General features: G+C 42.2%; 1 pseudogene; it reads right to left on the reverse strand.

Moving 5' to 3' along the window:
• Positions 1-5,847: 5,847 nt before the first annotated feature.
• LOC136164262 (adenomatous polyposis coli protein-like) overlaps positions 5,848-17,028 on the reverse strand; it is a 46,080-nt pseudogene continuing 34,899 nt past the window's right edge.

Genomic DNA, 17,028 nt, shown 5'->3' on the forward strand with positions numbered 1-17,028 from the left:
TATATGTTGGTAATGTGTTCTCAAATCGAGACTTATTCGTAATAAGGTTTTATTAAAGTATAAAGGAGATAGAGAAAGCCTCTGACATAGGCATCAGAAGGGGGCGGAAAGAGTGTCCCCCTGCTAGTCTTTGGCCAGATGTCATATAACTACCAGCAGTCTGTTAATTAGAGAAAGGAAATGTCTCAAAACTGAAGAGAATAGCACCAGGCCCCTCACCTACAACATGTACTCTGCGAAAACCTAAGCACCCGGTGAGTTGTCTCGGCCACAAAATGATTGACATGAATCTTGAAGAAAGGCAGGTTTTCTAGCAAATACACTTTCATTCACATAACTTAAGAGAACATTTGCATGAGTAAACATACCAGTTTGTCAAGTCTGAATATGAGTCTTAGGCAGAACCAACTTGAAGACAGAGTCTGGGGTAAATGTATAGCACATTAACACAGTATTTTAAGAGAAACCTCTTTGCAAATTCATATAGAGAAGAAAAATTATACATACATATATATATATATATACACTTACTACAACTGACTTCCAGTTAGCTGTGGTAGAACAGGAAAAAGAATATCCAACTCTGTATTCTTAACATTATGAAAATATTATTCGTTTTATTGTTTACAGTCATCCAATTCTAACTTTCTGAAGTAAGCATTCAGAAAAATAAAAAAACTGTCTAACTACTAGGCGGTCTCCCATCCAAGTACTAACCAGGCCCGAACCTGCTCAGCTTCCCAGATCAGAGGAGACAGGGCACGTTCAGGGTGGTATGTCCTTAGACCGAGGCAGCTGCCAGGCGCCCTAAGAGCTCTGCATTGCACCTCCCTTTTTGTTCTGACCTGCTGGTCGGGCCTTGAACCGCAGCTCTCCACGGGGGGCGCGCGCTGCACTTGAGCCAGCCGCACGACCCGTGACTGGACTCTGGCCGGCCAGGCCCTGCAGCTCGGAGAGCAGCCGACACCGCCCCAGCCCCGCACACCGCCACCCCCAGCCAGCACCCGCCTGGCCCGGCCCGGGGCGCTTCTGGGAACCTGAGCGGCCTTGCGAGCCTGCGGGAGCTGGGTGGGGCAGCGAGCGGCGCCGCACCGCTCCCCCCCCCACCGCCCCCCACCATCCCGTTTGCTACTCAGGGTTCACGTGGCTCCGGAGGTGTGTCGCTTTGGCCCGGGGCCGCGGTCCTCGGAGCCTCCTGCGGGACACCTTTTCGGGATGGGTAGAAGCATTTCCCACTACAGACAAAAGAGCCCACACAGTGGCCCAAATCCTCCTCACAGAAATTATCCCCAGGTTTGGCCTGCCTTCATCCCTACAGTCTGATAATGGCCCAGAATTTACATCCAAGGGCACCCAACAACTTCCTCAATTCTTACAGACACCCTGGAAATTTCACATTCCATACCCTCCCCGGTCCTCAGGAAAGGTAGAAAGGATGAGTAGAACAATCAAAAAAACCCTTACCAAACTAACCCTCGAGGTACATCTGAATTGGAGTAAACTTTTACCAATTGTTTTCCTCAGAATACAGGCTTTGCCCAGAAAGCCCCTGGGGCTGAGCCCCTTTGAGGTGATGTATGGAAGGCCCAGGCTCCCTCCTGGACTCCCCCCTGAGCCTCCTCCCATACCAAGCTTCCTACACTCCCCCCTCTGCTGACGCAACTCCGCAATGCCCTCTGGAAATACATCAGTCACAATCTGCCTGCCCCTGACCCCCAAGCCTCCCTGCCCCCTTTACAAATTGGGGACATGGCCTATCTGTCTGATCATCCCCAGGGTGACCTAACCCCACAGTGGCAGGGACCATTCAAAGTCATCCTCCTTGCCCCAACTGCAGCTAAACTCAAAAAGGTCGCCTCCTGGGTACACCTCTCTCGTCTAAAATGGGTCACCTCCAATCCTGCGCTGCCCTCCTTAAATGACACCTATCAGGTCTCCCGCACAGCACCCACCTCCTTAAAATTCACCCAGCGACAACCCCTGCCAACTATCGGAGAGGACACTGAATGACCTGGACTCTCTTCAACCTACAACTGCTCCTGACCCAACTACTACAAGACCTCTGGATCAGCGCCCCAACAGGAACTTCCTTCAAAGACCTGACTGCACTGGTGTCTCAACTGTGGCTCCAGGGAACCTTCTACAACCTGACTCCAGACGAAACTGATTTCTTTACTCTCATTCTCTACATCATTCTACATCCTAATGAGCACTGTTCCTCCTCAGATTCAAATCACCACCAACTTGGGGCCTTCTGCCCCTCACCCTGACTGACCTCTCCCTGTCTCTCTAACTATAGCTGCACTCCTAATCTTAATCCTTGCTGTAGGCCTAGTAACTGTCTCCCCTCAGGACTGGCCACCTATTCTTCATCTTTCCGTGGGTATCGCCTACATTGCTAGCTGGGTTCTACTCCTAGGGTGCTATTTCCTCTGTACTGTCTAACTAACAGCCCCATGACTCCCCTGCTCCTTATCCTTGCTGCACTCCCCAGCCTCCTGGCTACTCCCTGCCCCTGCTCAGACATTTATTCCTACGTACATTCCTCATGTTACAATACAGCTCCAAAACCATGCACCATGACATGAACCTCGGGGGCGGGAAGTCCAAATCCCTACTCACTGTCAAAGTACAAAAGAGAGGGAGTTTCATGAGTACCTGCCATAAGCCAAATGGAAGAAACATATGTTTCTATCCCATTACCCACTGGGGGTACTCAGACGGGGGTGGGGTACTAGATCAAAATCGGGAAAAGAAACAAGAACAAGTTACAAAGAACATAATTTCCCGGTTACAGTTGACCCCTGAGCCTTACAAACACCTAGACCTCCTTTCCCAATTACGGCCTCTCCTAAAACCTACCTCTGGCAACCAACACCTTCCCCGCCTTCTCAACTCTTCCTTTCAATTCTTCCAGTACACACCACACACATCCCAGTGTTGGATATGCATGTCACTCTCTCCCTCACCACACAGAGCCATTCCCTTACCCTCAACCTGGCTGTCACAGGGCAACTGTACTTCCCCTTCCCAACAGAAAACTACACAACTCATTGGGCCAGTCTCTGACAATGTCCTTACTCTCAGCCTCTTCAAACCTAACCTGTATTGACTACTCTAGTCCCAACTGCACTGGTCTTACAAACTCCACTCCCTCCTTCTGTTCCACTTGGGTTCTCTGGAACAGCACAAATAATTGCACCAATCCAGGAATCTTCATTCTCTGTGGGACCTATGCATATTCATGCCTCTCCTTAGACCCCCGTGGACCCTGCATCTTGGTCTTCCTGACCCCAGGCCTAACATTCCTCGAAGAGGGAGAGCTAGAACAAAGAGTTTACCCCCCAAGGGGAACTTTCCCACAGAAAAAGATGAGCTGTCATCGCCCCCCCCCCCCTCCTGGTTGGGACTGGCATAGATAGCAGCAGCCCTAAGGCACCGGGATGGGAGGCATCTCGACCTCTGCCCATTTCTATTACAAGCTGTCCCAAGAACTTAATGAAGACATGGAGCAGGTAGTAGAGTCCTTCGTTTCAATCCCAAAACAAATTAACTCATTAGCTTCTGTGGCCCTACAAAATAGGCGAGCCCTGGACCTTCTCACTGCAGAAAAGGGAGGGACCTGCCTTTTCCTAGGAGAGGACTGCTGCTATTTTGCTAATGAAACGGGGATAGTCCAGGGTCGAGTCAGAGAACTTAGAGACAGAATTGAATGCCGCAGAAAGAGTTAGAAAACCTTTACATTCCCCAAAACCTGTTCCCACAGATCCTCCCTTGGCTGCTCCCTTTCTGGGGCCATTAGTATTTATCACTCTATTCCTCTTATCTGGACCCTGTCTCTTTAATCTCTTTCAAAGGTTTCTCCAAGAACGGATTCGGGCCATCTCTTGAGATCAGGTCAAGACTGTTTTCTTCTTCTCGAGAGCCTCACCTCAAGCTCAGAAAAAAGGAGACTGTGGGCCCTAGGACGATCCTCCATTCCAGACCCAAAACCGTCGCACCATCCGGCAGGAAGTAGCCAGAGAGATAAGGCGCCCTTCTCCCCCCCCCCCCTTTTTTTTTTATGATTTCAGGGTCTGGAATGAAGGAGTCTTTTGGGCCTAGAAAAGAGAGCAACAGTCTCAAAGGCCCCTTGCTGAATCATCTAACTTTGGAGAAAACAAAGCATAATTTTAGTTCCATCCTGATGCTCCAGGCCAGTTGCATCTATCTGGGACTTATCACCCCCTGTCCGGAAACCTACCACCCCCTACACCCGCCCAGAAGACTTATCACCCTCTGCCCAACTATAGAGTGTCATTTCAACAAAAGAATACTTAAAATATCCCGCCTGATTGACGTTTCCCTTATTGCTTCCACAAACCTCCCTATAAGTATGAAGCCTCCCTGATCCCTCTCGGTGCTCAGCCTTGTCGTTAGGCCGACTGTCGCCCCTCCTTGCCTGAACAAAGGCAACCTACTTCTGTTGAGGTCGGCTCTCCTTTTCTGCCTGGCCGGAACTATGCCTTACAGATGTCACTGAGGGTGGTGCTTTCTGGAGATCTTTAGCGCAGCCATGGCCTGTATTGGAACGTCTTCCTCTTAGGGCTTTTGTTGTTTCCATTTTGAATGTCGGGGGCCCCCTTGGGTCGAATTTTCCGAGGAAAAAGTTTGTTGGATCCACCTGGGGAAATACAAGCATATCCTTTTCCCTGTAAGATTAGTTTCCCAGATTTCCATTGTTTCATTAACCCGTCTTGGTACCAAATGGGCAGGGGAAGAGACGTGTCCTTCAGTTCCTCGAAATGCCTTTCTGCCCTGGTTAAAATATTTCCCTGTGGCAGGTTTAAAAACTTTAAAATGAATAAAGCTGTATTAACAATAGTGATGGGTTGAGAAAATATCTTATGTTGGAATCTAGTAAAGTCTGCTCTGGATAAGGAAGACAGCAGTGTTCCTGTGTATTCCCCTTTCTTTAAGTTCTTTTTATTTGTAACTTTAGTGTGTGAGGTGCTCGTTCGACTATGTCTCGTGTCTGTGGATTATAAGGAACACTTATAATATGTTTAATAGAAAAAGATTGTAAAAATTGTTTAAAGTATCTAGAAATATAGGCAGGGCCAGTGTCTGTTTTAATAGAACTAGGAGTTTATGGTGGAGGTTTCTGTATCTAGTAAAACAAAAACTGAATATTTAGCACCAGAGACTTTATTAATCGGGTAAGGATATAAGCAAATAACTTGAATAAGAGCATATAATTTATTTTGTTGAGCAGAATGAAATTTAGTGTAAAAGACTTTGTATTTTTTAAGAGGCCAGAAAGAAAGAAGCTTTGGCATTTTTAGTCCCATAAGAATCACCTGGGCCACTTACTGGATTTCATTTTGTTATCTAGTGCCTAGCACAGTTTCTAGGACAGAGTTGGAAATTAATAAATGTGTACATTCCTGGTATTATAGTCTAAAACTTGCAACACTAATAGTTGCAAACTTAAATGACCCTAATGGTTGTAGAATTTTCTTGCATCTACAAAAGACAGTCCTAGCTGACTGGGCTTAGGAATTTTTCTTCATCTACTTGGGACTTCTTTCCTCCTATCCCTCACTGTCAGATCCCTTGTGCTACCTGACTGCATCTATCCACAGTCTACACACCTAGTTTCTTCTTTGGCTCCAACGCAAAGTCAGAGGCTAGGAGTGAGAAGGTAATCCCCTGTGGCTACATCCCCACAGTAACACCCCCATAGGCCCCATCCTGCTCCTCACCTGAAAGCCCCTGCCATAGCTCCTGGGATGAAATGCCCCGGGTAGCCTTCCTACCTGAAGAAGGAAGAGGAACAAATACTGAGTCCAGATTTCACTTGGAAATTCAGATGATTAATGTGGGTCAGTCCTAGTCTACAGTTCATTGGAACACAGGGACATTTAGAGAAAACATTTGTGGGAGCTTAAAACTGGATTAGTTTTCCTGTTTGTTCATTATTTTTCTCATTATTATGAGTGTTAAAAAAAACCAAAAAAACCACCCAAACTTGAAATTTCACCAATGCTGGATTGTATTGAGGAGGGGAGAACTCACAAGTGCATACTCAATTTCACAGGAACCTGGGGAGTAAGGGAAGAGAATCAAGTGGGCTAGGGCCTGTGGGGAGAAACGTGCAGCTGGGGGCCGGCGGAGACCAAGTACACACAGCCTCCCAAAATGACGGTCTCAAGGGGACAGCACTCATTCTCAGCTGTTCAGGTTCTCTGCGTCTTAAGAAACTCACAACTTTGTCACTTTGAAGATAAATGATGAATGAAAATGGTAAGGGTGGCAGAGATGCAAAGCGGGGCCTGGAATGAAAGGTAACATAAACAGCACAGAAAGCAAGGGCACAGCTACACCAAGATGGAGACTCAGTGCGTGCTTCTTGCTTGTGGCATGACTACAGCTATCCAGGTTCACATGAGATGGCTCAGCATGATGCAACTTACAAATACCACATGTGCAAAATGAACCTAGAAACCAAAGAGAAACCATCACATGAAAAATGCGGGCCACAGAGGCAGGTTCTGTAAGGTTCAGAGTATGTGAGAATACATACTGAGAGTAATCCTTCCAAAATTAATGGAATGCTTTCTAACATAAATTAGAGAATAATGCTTTTTCCATTATTGACGAGTTTCAGAGATACCAAACACACTGCTTATCATGAAAATCCAGTAAAGTACGGATGACCATGAAGATAAATGAGAATCTTAATAATAATTCATTCCTGTGTCCATCAGAGGTGACTGAGTTCAAAAATAATTACAAAGCTCCACATCATCACATCTCAAAACGATTCAAATTACCCTCCCACCAACTGTCACCCAGAGTCTACCTTGACAATATTGGCAGGAGTGGCCCATTTATTTATTTATTTTCGCCCATCTCTGGCTAAGATTTTAAAAACCCAAGTTAGGCTATAAAAGGGTAGCAGTTTCTGTCACTTAGGACATTGTCTTCTCTTGAAACCAGTCACTTGCTACAAGGAAGAAACAGATGGTAATAGAAGTTAGTGACCTTATATCCTAATTCAACAATGACAAAAAATCTTCAGGATTCTTCTATGGCATTAAGAAACATTTTTATCTTACCGAGTTCATTCATTGCATGTCTATGCTCTTCATCAAATGAAAGTTTCATTAGAACACACACAGCAGGACAGATCTGATGTTCAACAGGAGCTGGCACTGAAAAATAAAGTTGACATAAACCATAATGCTTTGTTTTCTCAAAGTAGTGATGTTTATTATACCTAAAAAATACTGAGTTTGCAGATATACTTCTCATGCATGGTAGCTTAGTGAATCAACAAGTATTTGCTGAAGAGATGAATAACTACTATACACATGGAAAGGAAAATACAGGTAAAGGGCTTTCTTTGGTTCTGTAAAAATGTTTACCCCTCACCAGCCTTTCACCAAGTCTGCTGGACTAACTCCCATGTAGGTTTATGCTATAATTCAACTAATAACTTAAAAATTATACTGGTTATTTGAAATAATAAAAACATTTTGGTATAAAACTATTTATTTATAATTTATATTTTCAAAGCTGAAAGGCACATGGCTGTATAGAAATGTATAGAGAAACCTAGTGCAACTCTAGTAGAGAAAGTTTATTATATAGACACCAGATAGTAAATAAAAATTTAAAGGAAAAGTGTCTAAGAAAATGTACTTACACATTTAGTGCTATACATAAAGTTTCAAAACTGTTACTTGAAATAAAAATTGAAAAACCAAGTCTATTTTTCAGAAGTAATAGTATTTATTCTATTTAACTTGTCTGAGAACAGGTATTAAGAGCACACAATACAAGTCATTACATAATTGTGGACAGCCAAAGAAAACAATCCAGAAAGATAATGTTCTCCCAGTAAAGCAACTTATTAATTCTCCCTAGCCCTAGGACAAACAGAAAGGACATTTCTGCTATATTCTTACTGTTGAAAATTTTTTAATTTTAAATAAATTCACCTTTATACATAACCCTAAGAGAAATCTACTAAATCTTTATAGATCAAGTTCTCATCATCAGTCTTTCTCCTGCTCCCCCAATCAAGATACTGACTCGATAGTCCTTTGCTGTGTGTATGTCTATGTGTGGGTTCTTACCAGGTGAAAGGAGGTCTTACCTTATATACTTACTGCTTTTGGTTCTTCCTACAGGAATGAAGTAACTTATCTCCTCAAGGGTCCCAACTCCCATGATCCCTGCTCCTGGGGGAGAGGGTTTCTCCCTGAGAAAAAAGCTGGGTGGCTGATCACCCCAGCAGCTGGGGCCCCAAGGCCTGAAGACAGGCAGTGAAGTGGGAAGGACACTGGGCTGAGGGTCAGGGGGTCTGGCCTCTGGCCCTGGATCCCCCACCCACTACCTGTGAAGCCACAGGCAAGTCTTTTGGCCTCTCTGAACCTCAGTCTCTTCATCTGTAAAATGAAGATGATAATATCTTCTCTTCCTACTTCACAAGGCTGTTCTAAGGATCAAATAACAGATATAACACAGCTCTGCATCCACTGAGTAAAGCGATATGCAAATATAAGAGAACGGCTTGGTCACTCACAGCTGAAGGAACTTACGTAAAGTCACTTTCCTGAGCTTAATCTCAAGAGAAGGAGAACATAATCGCTCAAGTTCTTTCTAGATCAACTATGCTATGACTGTTTAAGTCTACTTTGATTTTCTGTTATTTTCTGGTTGTACTGTAGTGCACACAACATTTCCCTTTGCTAACTTTTTTTCCTAGGGAAATAGAGAAATTAAGCTTTAAACTATGTGAGCGGTGCAGGTGGCTAATATGAATTTCCCACTCTGATTCATAAAGACACCGTCCTAATTAAAAAACTTTTCATTTCAAAAACTTTTACATTTGCTTTGTCACATGCACCATATGGAACATACTTGGATTTTTGTCCTGGTCCATGCCTTGTTCATGGGCTTCTTGCCACTCCCAACAGGTTTCACAGTAAGCTCGTATCTGTTCCAAAAGATGAAGGACTCGGATTTCACGCCTGCCTCTCTTGTCATCAGGCTGTGAGTGAATGATGTTGTGGAGTGCTGCACTGGCCCTGGCCAGAGCCTCTTTACCGCCCCAGGAATTGCTCAACAACACAGAGTCTTTGTCATTGCCATGTAAAAGCTGGATGAGGAGAGGAAGACATCCAGACTGTCGCATGGATATACAGCTGTCTTGGGAGCTAGACATAGCTAGCAAAGTTCACGACATATCATCCTTATCATGAGTACCAAGCATTGACAACAATGAATACACCATTTCCACCTGTGGGCCAAATGAGTTTAGAAACAAAATTATGACTTTAATAGCCAAAAGCCAACACCAATGAAGTGATGAATGGGATATTAGCTGTAACTCAAACAAAAACAGAAACAAAAACAAAAATCTCTTTCCAGGATGAAGTAATGAGCGTTATTTCAAAATCCATATTGCTATAATCATTATCACCATCTTCTTTATGAGTAAATATTAGTAGTGGTAGTATATAGTCATAAGGAGACAGTAGGTTCTTGCATACCTAAACTGCTATTATCTGGATCAGTGGGTGAAAATCTGTTATCATAATGAAAGACAATCAACTGATTTTTCTCTTTCTCACATCTCCCCCACCCACCACACACACACACACCTACCAACACATACAGAGCAAGAAATGTGGTTTATCTAAAATTCTTTACACAATTAAAAATTTTACTTTTTAAAATCTACAACCATAATCAGTAAAGAGAAAATGTTTTTTAGCAATTACTATTTACTAAGTACTGGTTCTAAGCAATTGCTAACCGTCACCAGATTATAATATTGTTAAAATTATGATATCTCCCTTATACATGTAAAAGTATTTTCTCATAAAGGGATCATATAGGGATGATCCCTGATCATATAGAGATACAAAGTCAATATTCTTATTTAATTTTTTTTAAGCAGCTGGTAAGCATCATTACTCCCTTCCTGTAAATTCCAAGAATTTACTCAGAAGCAGATCAGAAACAGGAAATAGCACCCAGTCATCCTGTCCTGTGATCAACCGCATTTTTTAAAAGCAAGAGCTACTGTGTGAAAGTTGAGGCTATTATAGAAATGCATCATATCTATAAATTAGTGGTTCCAAACCAGGGGCAACTTTAGCCACCTTGAGACTCTTCTGGTAATGTCCTACTATTTGCAAGTGAGCTGTGTGACACAAGCAGGTTACCAGAGTTCTCTGAGGTCCAGCTGTCTCAGCTGCCAAACGGAGTAATTTACCTAATAGGGTTTTCTTTGTGAAGATTAACTAAAGTCACACATGTATACAGGACAGTAGCTGGCATTCAAAAATGTAGTAAGGTCTTAATATTATCATGCAAAAATCACTCCAAAAGGAAATGGTATTCAAGCTGCCAGTTTTCAAGCAATAGTACTCTTATATATTAAAGGTTTTCTTTACAGTAAAAACTACTCGTGTTGGACAGACTGGGGTGGAATTCTAATTTAATTACCATCTTTTTGGCTTTAGTATTCTCACTTAAAAGAGGGGCAAGAATAATACATTCAAAGGGTTTTGGAAAAGATCAGAGATAGTTTACGTACAAGTCTTAGCAGTTACTGGCATATTAGTGATCCCAAGTAGTAACTATTGTGAGTTACTAAAAGGATTAAGTTTTATATTAATAATATCACTGCTACTCTAAAATTCATTTCTTATATCGACATTAGTTATGTAATGCTTTTCCTCAGAGCCATTATATTACTAAAGTAAAGAAAGAGTATGTAGAATATGCTATGAAAACAAGGAAGTATTTAGATGTAATGGAAAATATACTGTTTAAAAAATAGTCCCCGTGCTCCAAATGTAGTGCTTCAAAGGAGGCAGACACAGACTGCATGGGCAGGCGCGAGGGCCCTGGGTCAGAAAACGCTCTGTAAAGAAGGAAAGCCCAAGAAGAGCTCTGCAGGCTGGCGAGGACCCTGAGGGTCACTGTGCAGCAGGGTGGGAAGCGGAGGGCTGCACCACTGCAGCCAGGGCAGCCAGGCAGAAAGTCACGGGGAGGGGAGAGCTCAGGGGGGCGAGCCAGCTGTGGGCTGCACCTCAGGATGCTTGCAGAGACCTGGCTGTCATTTCTTTAAGAGACTGCGATGATGGAAACAAAAGAATACTTAAGCCAAAATTAAAAGAAGCATGAAGAATGTTTTAGTAGAGCACTCAGAGTTCTAGCGACAAGACTCTATAATCCGTTACCTTGGTTCCCAGATGACTGGTCAGCCTTCAAGGAGCTTAATGTGTGCTACTAGAGCTCAAAACACTGGCTGTTTCATGATCTATTCGTGTACTTGACCCCTAGAAATTAAGCAAATTATAGACAGTATAATTTAGATTATAGATAAATATAGCTAGCTTCATGCTAAGATACTCCAAATGAACTGTCTTTAGGGTAAATAGCTAAATATACCATTAAAGTGTGAACATTTATAACTGCTCAAAATGAGTATTTTTATCTATAAACTTGAGTAGAATTTAGAGAAAGACTGAAGGAGGAAAAAAAAAAACTGTTGTAAAAGACAAAGTACAATGTAGAAGAAACCAAACACTGAAGACATTCTAAGAGTAATATTCTTTCCCAAATCAAAAGGCATGAAACCATATTCAGCTAAATATACACTGGCTGGAAGAAAGCCCCATTGAGTGATGAAATGCTTCCCAAGGCCCACTAGACTTCACACTCCAGGATGTCTGGCTCTAGGTGAGTGACCACACCATCGTGGTCATCTGGGTCATGAAGGTCTTTTTTGTGCACTTCTTCTGTGTATTCTTGCCACCTCTTCTTAGCATCTTCTGCTTGTTATGTCCATACCATTTCTGTCCTTTCTTGGTGCAATGCTAGTCTGTAGGAATGTAAGTGAGTAAGACACCCCCACCCTCGCTGCATATGGAGCCTGGACAGGTTGCTCAACATGTAAACACACAGTGCCGTGACGAGCGCAGGTGTGCAGACAGGAGTGGCGGGCACTCAGCTCGGGATTGTAGAGTAAAGGGCTGTCTGACTGTGAACGACAGAGAGGTGTCTCCTTAAAAAAGAGGAGGGTCAGCCACACAGCAGCTCAGATGAGGCAGAGGCCCTAAGCACAGGTCACAAAGAATGTGTACGTGTGTGTGTGCCTGTGAGAGAGAGAGAGAGAGAGAGAGAGAGAGAGAGAGAGAGAGAGAGAGAGAGAGAGACAGAGAAACTGACTCACTTGGAGATTAAGAGCTTCTTCTGATTGCAATAAGGAGGATGGAGTTGAGGGACCAAGACTCAAGATAAAGAGAGCAGGTGGGAGACTTTTAAGGAAATTTTGGCAAAGGGCTGCTTTTGATCTACAGGAGGAAATGAATGACTCCTTATGCTGAAGCAAGCATACTGTCTTTAAGGATATCTAAATACTTTGACTGTTTCTGGTAGTGAGGATGTAACACAACCCGTAAGGAGCCTTGTCTTCTAGAATTCACCACCTTGTGAACTACTCCTGTGGTTAAGTGTAGGCCAGATTTTGTGTAAGGCTTTTAGCGAACAGACTGCTATAGATATGATGAGAAGTCACTTTCAAGATAAGTTTACAAAAACTGTGGCTTCCATCCTGGACACCCTCTCTTGTTCTTCTCTGAGGGATTGCCAGATACTACACTATGAACTGCTCTTTGCAGAGGCCTTGGTGGCAAGAAATGATACCACTGGCCGACAGCCTGGACATCTCAGGCCTGCTAACAGTCATATGGTGAGTTTAGAAGCAGATCCTCCCCTCATCAAATCTTGAAATGACTGTGGCCCCAGCCAACATGGCGACTGCAGCCTATGAGAGACCCTGAACCAGAGGCACTCAGCTAAGCTGCACCAGGATTCCTGACCTACAAAGACAATAAATGGTTGCTGATTTAAGCTGCTAAATTTGTCAGGCAGCAATAGATAACTAACATATTGTTTGAAACAGAAGAGAAACAAGAGGTTACATTACAAAGCAAGGAAAAACCCATGTCTACGATGAAACATGTTCTGACATTCATTTCAGTGTAGACATCAATCACCTTTAAGCTTCAGACTTAGTATCTTTCTATATAGATTCTTGATTTTGGGACACTCTCCACTCTGCTCTCCCAAACTCTCTAGCTAGAAACCTAGATGGATTTATTATAAGGAGATTCCAAGAGAACATTCCCATACCCATACTACCTATAAGCCAGAACTTGAGTCTTGAGAATCTTTCCTGGGCCTTTTTATTATGATTAAGTCTGCACCAACATCCTTCAGAGGGACCAGAGAAGCAGTAACCTGTAAGAAATGGTTATCGTTGTTCGGTCGCTAAGCCAAGTCTGACTCTCTGTGACCCCATGGACTGCAGCATGCCAAGCTGTCCTTCACTATCTCCTGGAGTTTACTCAAACTCATGTCCTTTGAGTTGGTGATGCCATCCAACAATCTCATCCTCCTTTGCCCCCTTCTCCTCTTGTGCTCAATCTTTCCCAGCATCAGGGTCTTTTTCAATGACTTGCCTCTTTGCATCAGGTGGCCAAAGTATTGGAGCTTCCGGATCAGTTCTTCCAATGAATATTCAGGGTTGATTTCATTTACTATTGACTGGTTTGATCTCCCTGTAGTCCATGGGACTCTCAAGAGTCCTCTCCAACACCACAGTTCAATTCTTCACAGTGAAGCATCAATTCTTCACTGCTCAGCCTTCTTTACAGTCCAAATCTCTCATCCGTATATGACTACTAGAAAAACCATAGCTTTGACTATGTGAACCTTTGTCAGCAAAGTGACGCCTCTGCTTTTTAATATGCTGTCTAGGTTGGTCATAGCTTTTCACCCAAGGAGCAAGTGTCTTTTAATTTCATGGCTGCAGTCACCATTCGCAGTGATTTTGGAACCCAAGAAAATAACATCTGCCACTGTTCCCACTTTTCCCATCGACTTGCCATGAAATGATAAGACAGGATGCCATGATCTTCATTCTTTGAATGTTGAATATTAAGCCAGCCTTTTCACTCTCCTCTTTCACCTTCATCAAGCGGTTCTTTAGTTCCTCTTCACTTTCAGCCATTAGAGTGGTATCATCTGCATATCTGAGGTTGCTGATATTCCTTCCAACAATCCTGATTCCAGCTTGTGAGTCTCCTAGCCTGGCATTTCTCATGATGTACTCTGCATATAAGTTAAATAAGCAGGGTGACAATATACAGCCTTGATGTACTCCTTTCTAGATTTTTAACCAGTCTGTTGTTTCATGTCTGGTTCTAACTGTTGCTTCTGACCTGCATCTCCTTTTCAACACACATTAGAATCAAGCACTTCTCTATCTTCTGGTCCTCCTTTATCCACCTTTCAATATCCACTGCCATCAGAGGCACTCAAATGTGTGCCGAGGGGCCCAAGAAGGACTATGCCTGGCAGTTCAATCAGTACAGCTGGGACACAGTCAATTTCAACTACACTTGCTGGGTACAAATCCCTCTTCTATTATCTACTTGCTCACTTTAGGAAGGGACTCAAAAAACAGTATTTTTCTGAGAAAACAAAACAAAACAAAACAAAGTGACTCTAAGAAGTTCACCATAAAGGTAGCAACAGTCTCCAACTCTCTGTGAAACTGTGTAAGAGGGAGAAGAAGCAAAAGAAGCAAGCACCCTCCTCACCTTGCCTTTTTTCATACAGATGGTACACGGAAGTGGCCCAACAGTAGATGAGAAGTTTCTCTTTATTAAAGTACTACAGCTAATTCTACAACCCTTAGTGAATTAATAAAGGTAGACATTAAGTATAAATGCTGTGAATATCACAAAAAGATGTTATGTGCTTTCTGGTGGAAGACCACTATGCTACCTATGAAAGTCTCAGGCATAGAATGAGGGCCTGAGACCAAATCTGATCACATTGCTAGACCCAATACCAATTTACAGGGAATACAGAAGACAGAGAGATAGGTCAAACTTCACCATGCAGATGTTCCTAGCAAAATTCAGACTATGGAAAACTTGAGAAGACAAATAACTTTGGTTATTCAATAAATATACAGCAAAAATCTAAGAGACAAAGAAGAAATCTATAGATTAAAAGAAACTTCAAAGACACACTAACCAATCTCTGTGCATGGACTTTATCTGGCCCTTGTGTCACATAAATTTAAAAATTATGACATTTACGAAGCAACTGCAAATTTGAAATCTGATGCTACCGAGGAACTACTGTTAGTTTCTTTGGGAGTGTAATAATGGCATAATAGTTATGTATTCTAGGTGTCCTCTGGCTGCAGGACTGCTTTAGCAATTCTGGGCCTTTTGTAGTTCCATAGAAATTTTAGTATTATTTGTTCTAGTTCTGTGAAAAATGTCATAGGCATCTTGACAGGAATTGCATTAAATCTGCAGAGTGCTTTGGGACTTCGGACAATACTACCAAGCTACAGTAATCAAAACAGCATGGCATTTGTACAGAAACATGACAGATAGACACACAGACCAAAAGAACAGGATAGAGAACCCAGAAGTAAACCCACATACCTACAGTCAGTTAATCCTTGACAAAGGAGATAAGAACACACAACGGAGAAGAGACGGTCTTTTCAGCCAGTGACACTAGGAAAGCTGGACAGCTACATGTAAATCAGTGAAGTCAGCACACACCCTCACACCATAAACAAACAAGCCCCCAAAATCCCTCAAATTGTTTTAAAGACATAAGTATAAGACATGATACCATAAAACTTCTGGAAGAAAACATAGGCAAAATAGTCTCATAGTCTCAAATTATAGCAATATTTTCTTAGATCAGTCTCCCAAGGGAAAACAAATAAAAGCAAAAATAAATAAACGGGACCTAGTCAAACTTAAAAGATTTTTTTCCAGTAAAGAAAACTATCAACAAAACAGAAACACAGCCTACAGACTGGGAGAAAATATTTGATTGACAGTCAATATCCAAAATGTACAAACAGCTCATACAACTCAGTATCAAAAAAATAAAAATAAAAAATAAAAGCAACAAAAATCAAAGGATGGACAGAAGACCTAAACAGACATTCCTTCAAAAGGCATACAGATAGCCAACAAATCATGAAAAGATGCTCAACATCACTGATTACTGAGAAATTCAAATTAAAAATGGCCACCATCAAAGCAAAAAGTCTGGAGAGCATGTGGAGAAAAGGAAATCCTTCTACACTGTTAGTGGGAATATAAATTGGTACAGCCACAATGAAAACCGGTATGGAGGTTTCTTAAAAAACTAAAAATAGAGTTACCACATGATCCAGCAATCTCACTCCTGGGCATAAATCCAAAAAAGATGAAAACTCTAATCTGAAAAGATAAATGCACCCAAATGTTCACAGCAACACTATTTATATTAACCAAGACCTGGAAAGAACCCAAGTACCCATCAACAGATGATGGTTTTAAGAAGATACAATGGTTTAAGAAGTCACAAAAAAGAATGAAATACTGCCACTTGCAGCACCATGGATGGAGCTAGAGAATGCCATACTAAGTGAGGGAGTCAGACAAAGACAGACATTATATGAGATCACTTATATGTACAGTCTAAAAAATAATACAAATATATCTACACACAAAACAGAAATAGACTCACAGACACAGAAAACAAACTTACGGTTACCACAGATGACAGAGAAGGACAAATTAAAGGTATGGGATCAACAGATATAAATAATCCAAAAAATATGTATATGTTACTGAATCACTTTGCTGTAGAGCTAAAACTAACACAATAATGTAAATCAACTGTATTTTCAATTTAAAAGAAAGTATTCTTAGACACAGAAAACAAACTTATAGTTATTAAAGGGGAAATGGGAGGAGGGATAAATTAGGAGTATGGGATTAACAGATACATACACTTTGATATATATAAAATAAACAAGGATTTACTTTATAGTATGTGCATGTGTGCATGCTAAGTCGCTTCAGTCACATCCAACTCTTTGTGACCCTATGGACCATAGCCCGCCAGGCTCCTCTGTCCGTGGGATTCTCT

This window comes from Muntiacus reevesi, chromosome 3 (assembly GCF_963930625.1).
Source record: "Muntiacus reevesi chromosome 3, mMunRee1.1, whole genome shotgun sequence".
Classification (NCBI taxonomy): Eukaryota; Metazoa; Chordata; class Mammalia; order Artiodactyla; family Cervidae; genus Muntiacus; species Muntiacus reevesi.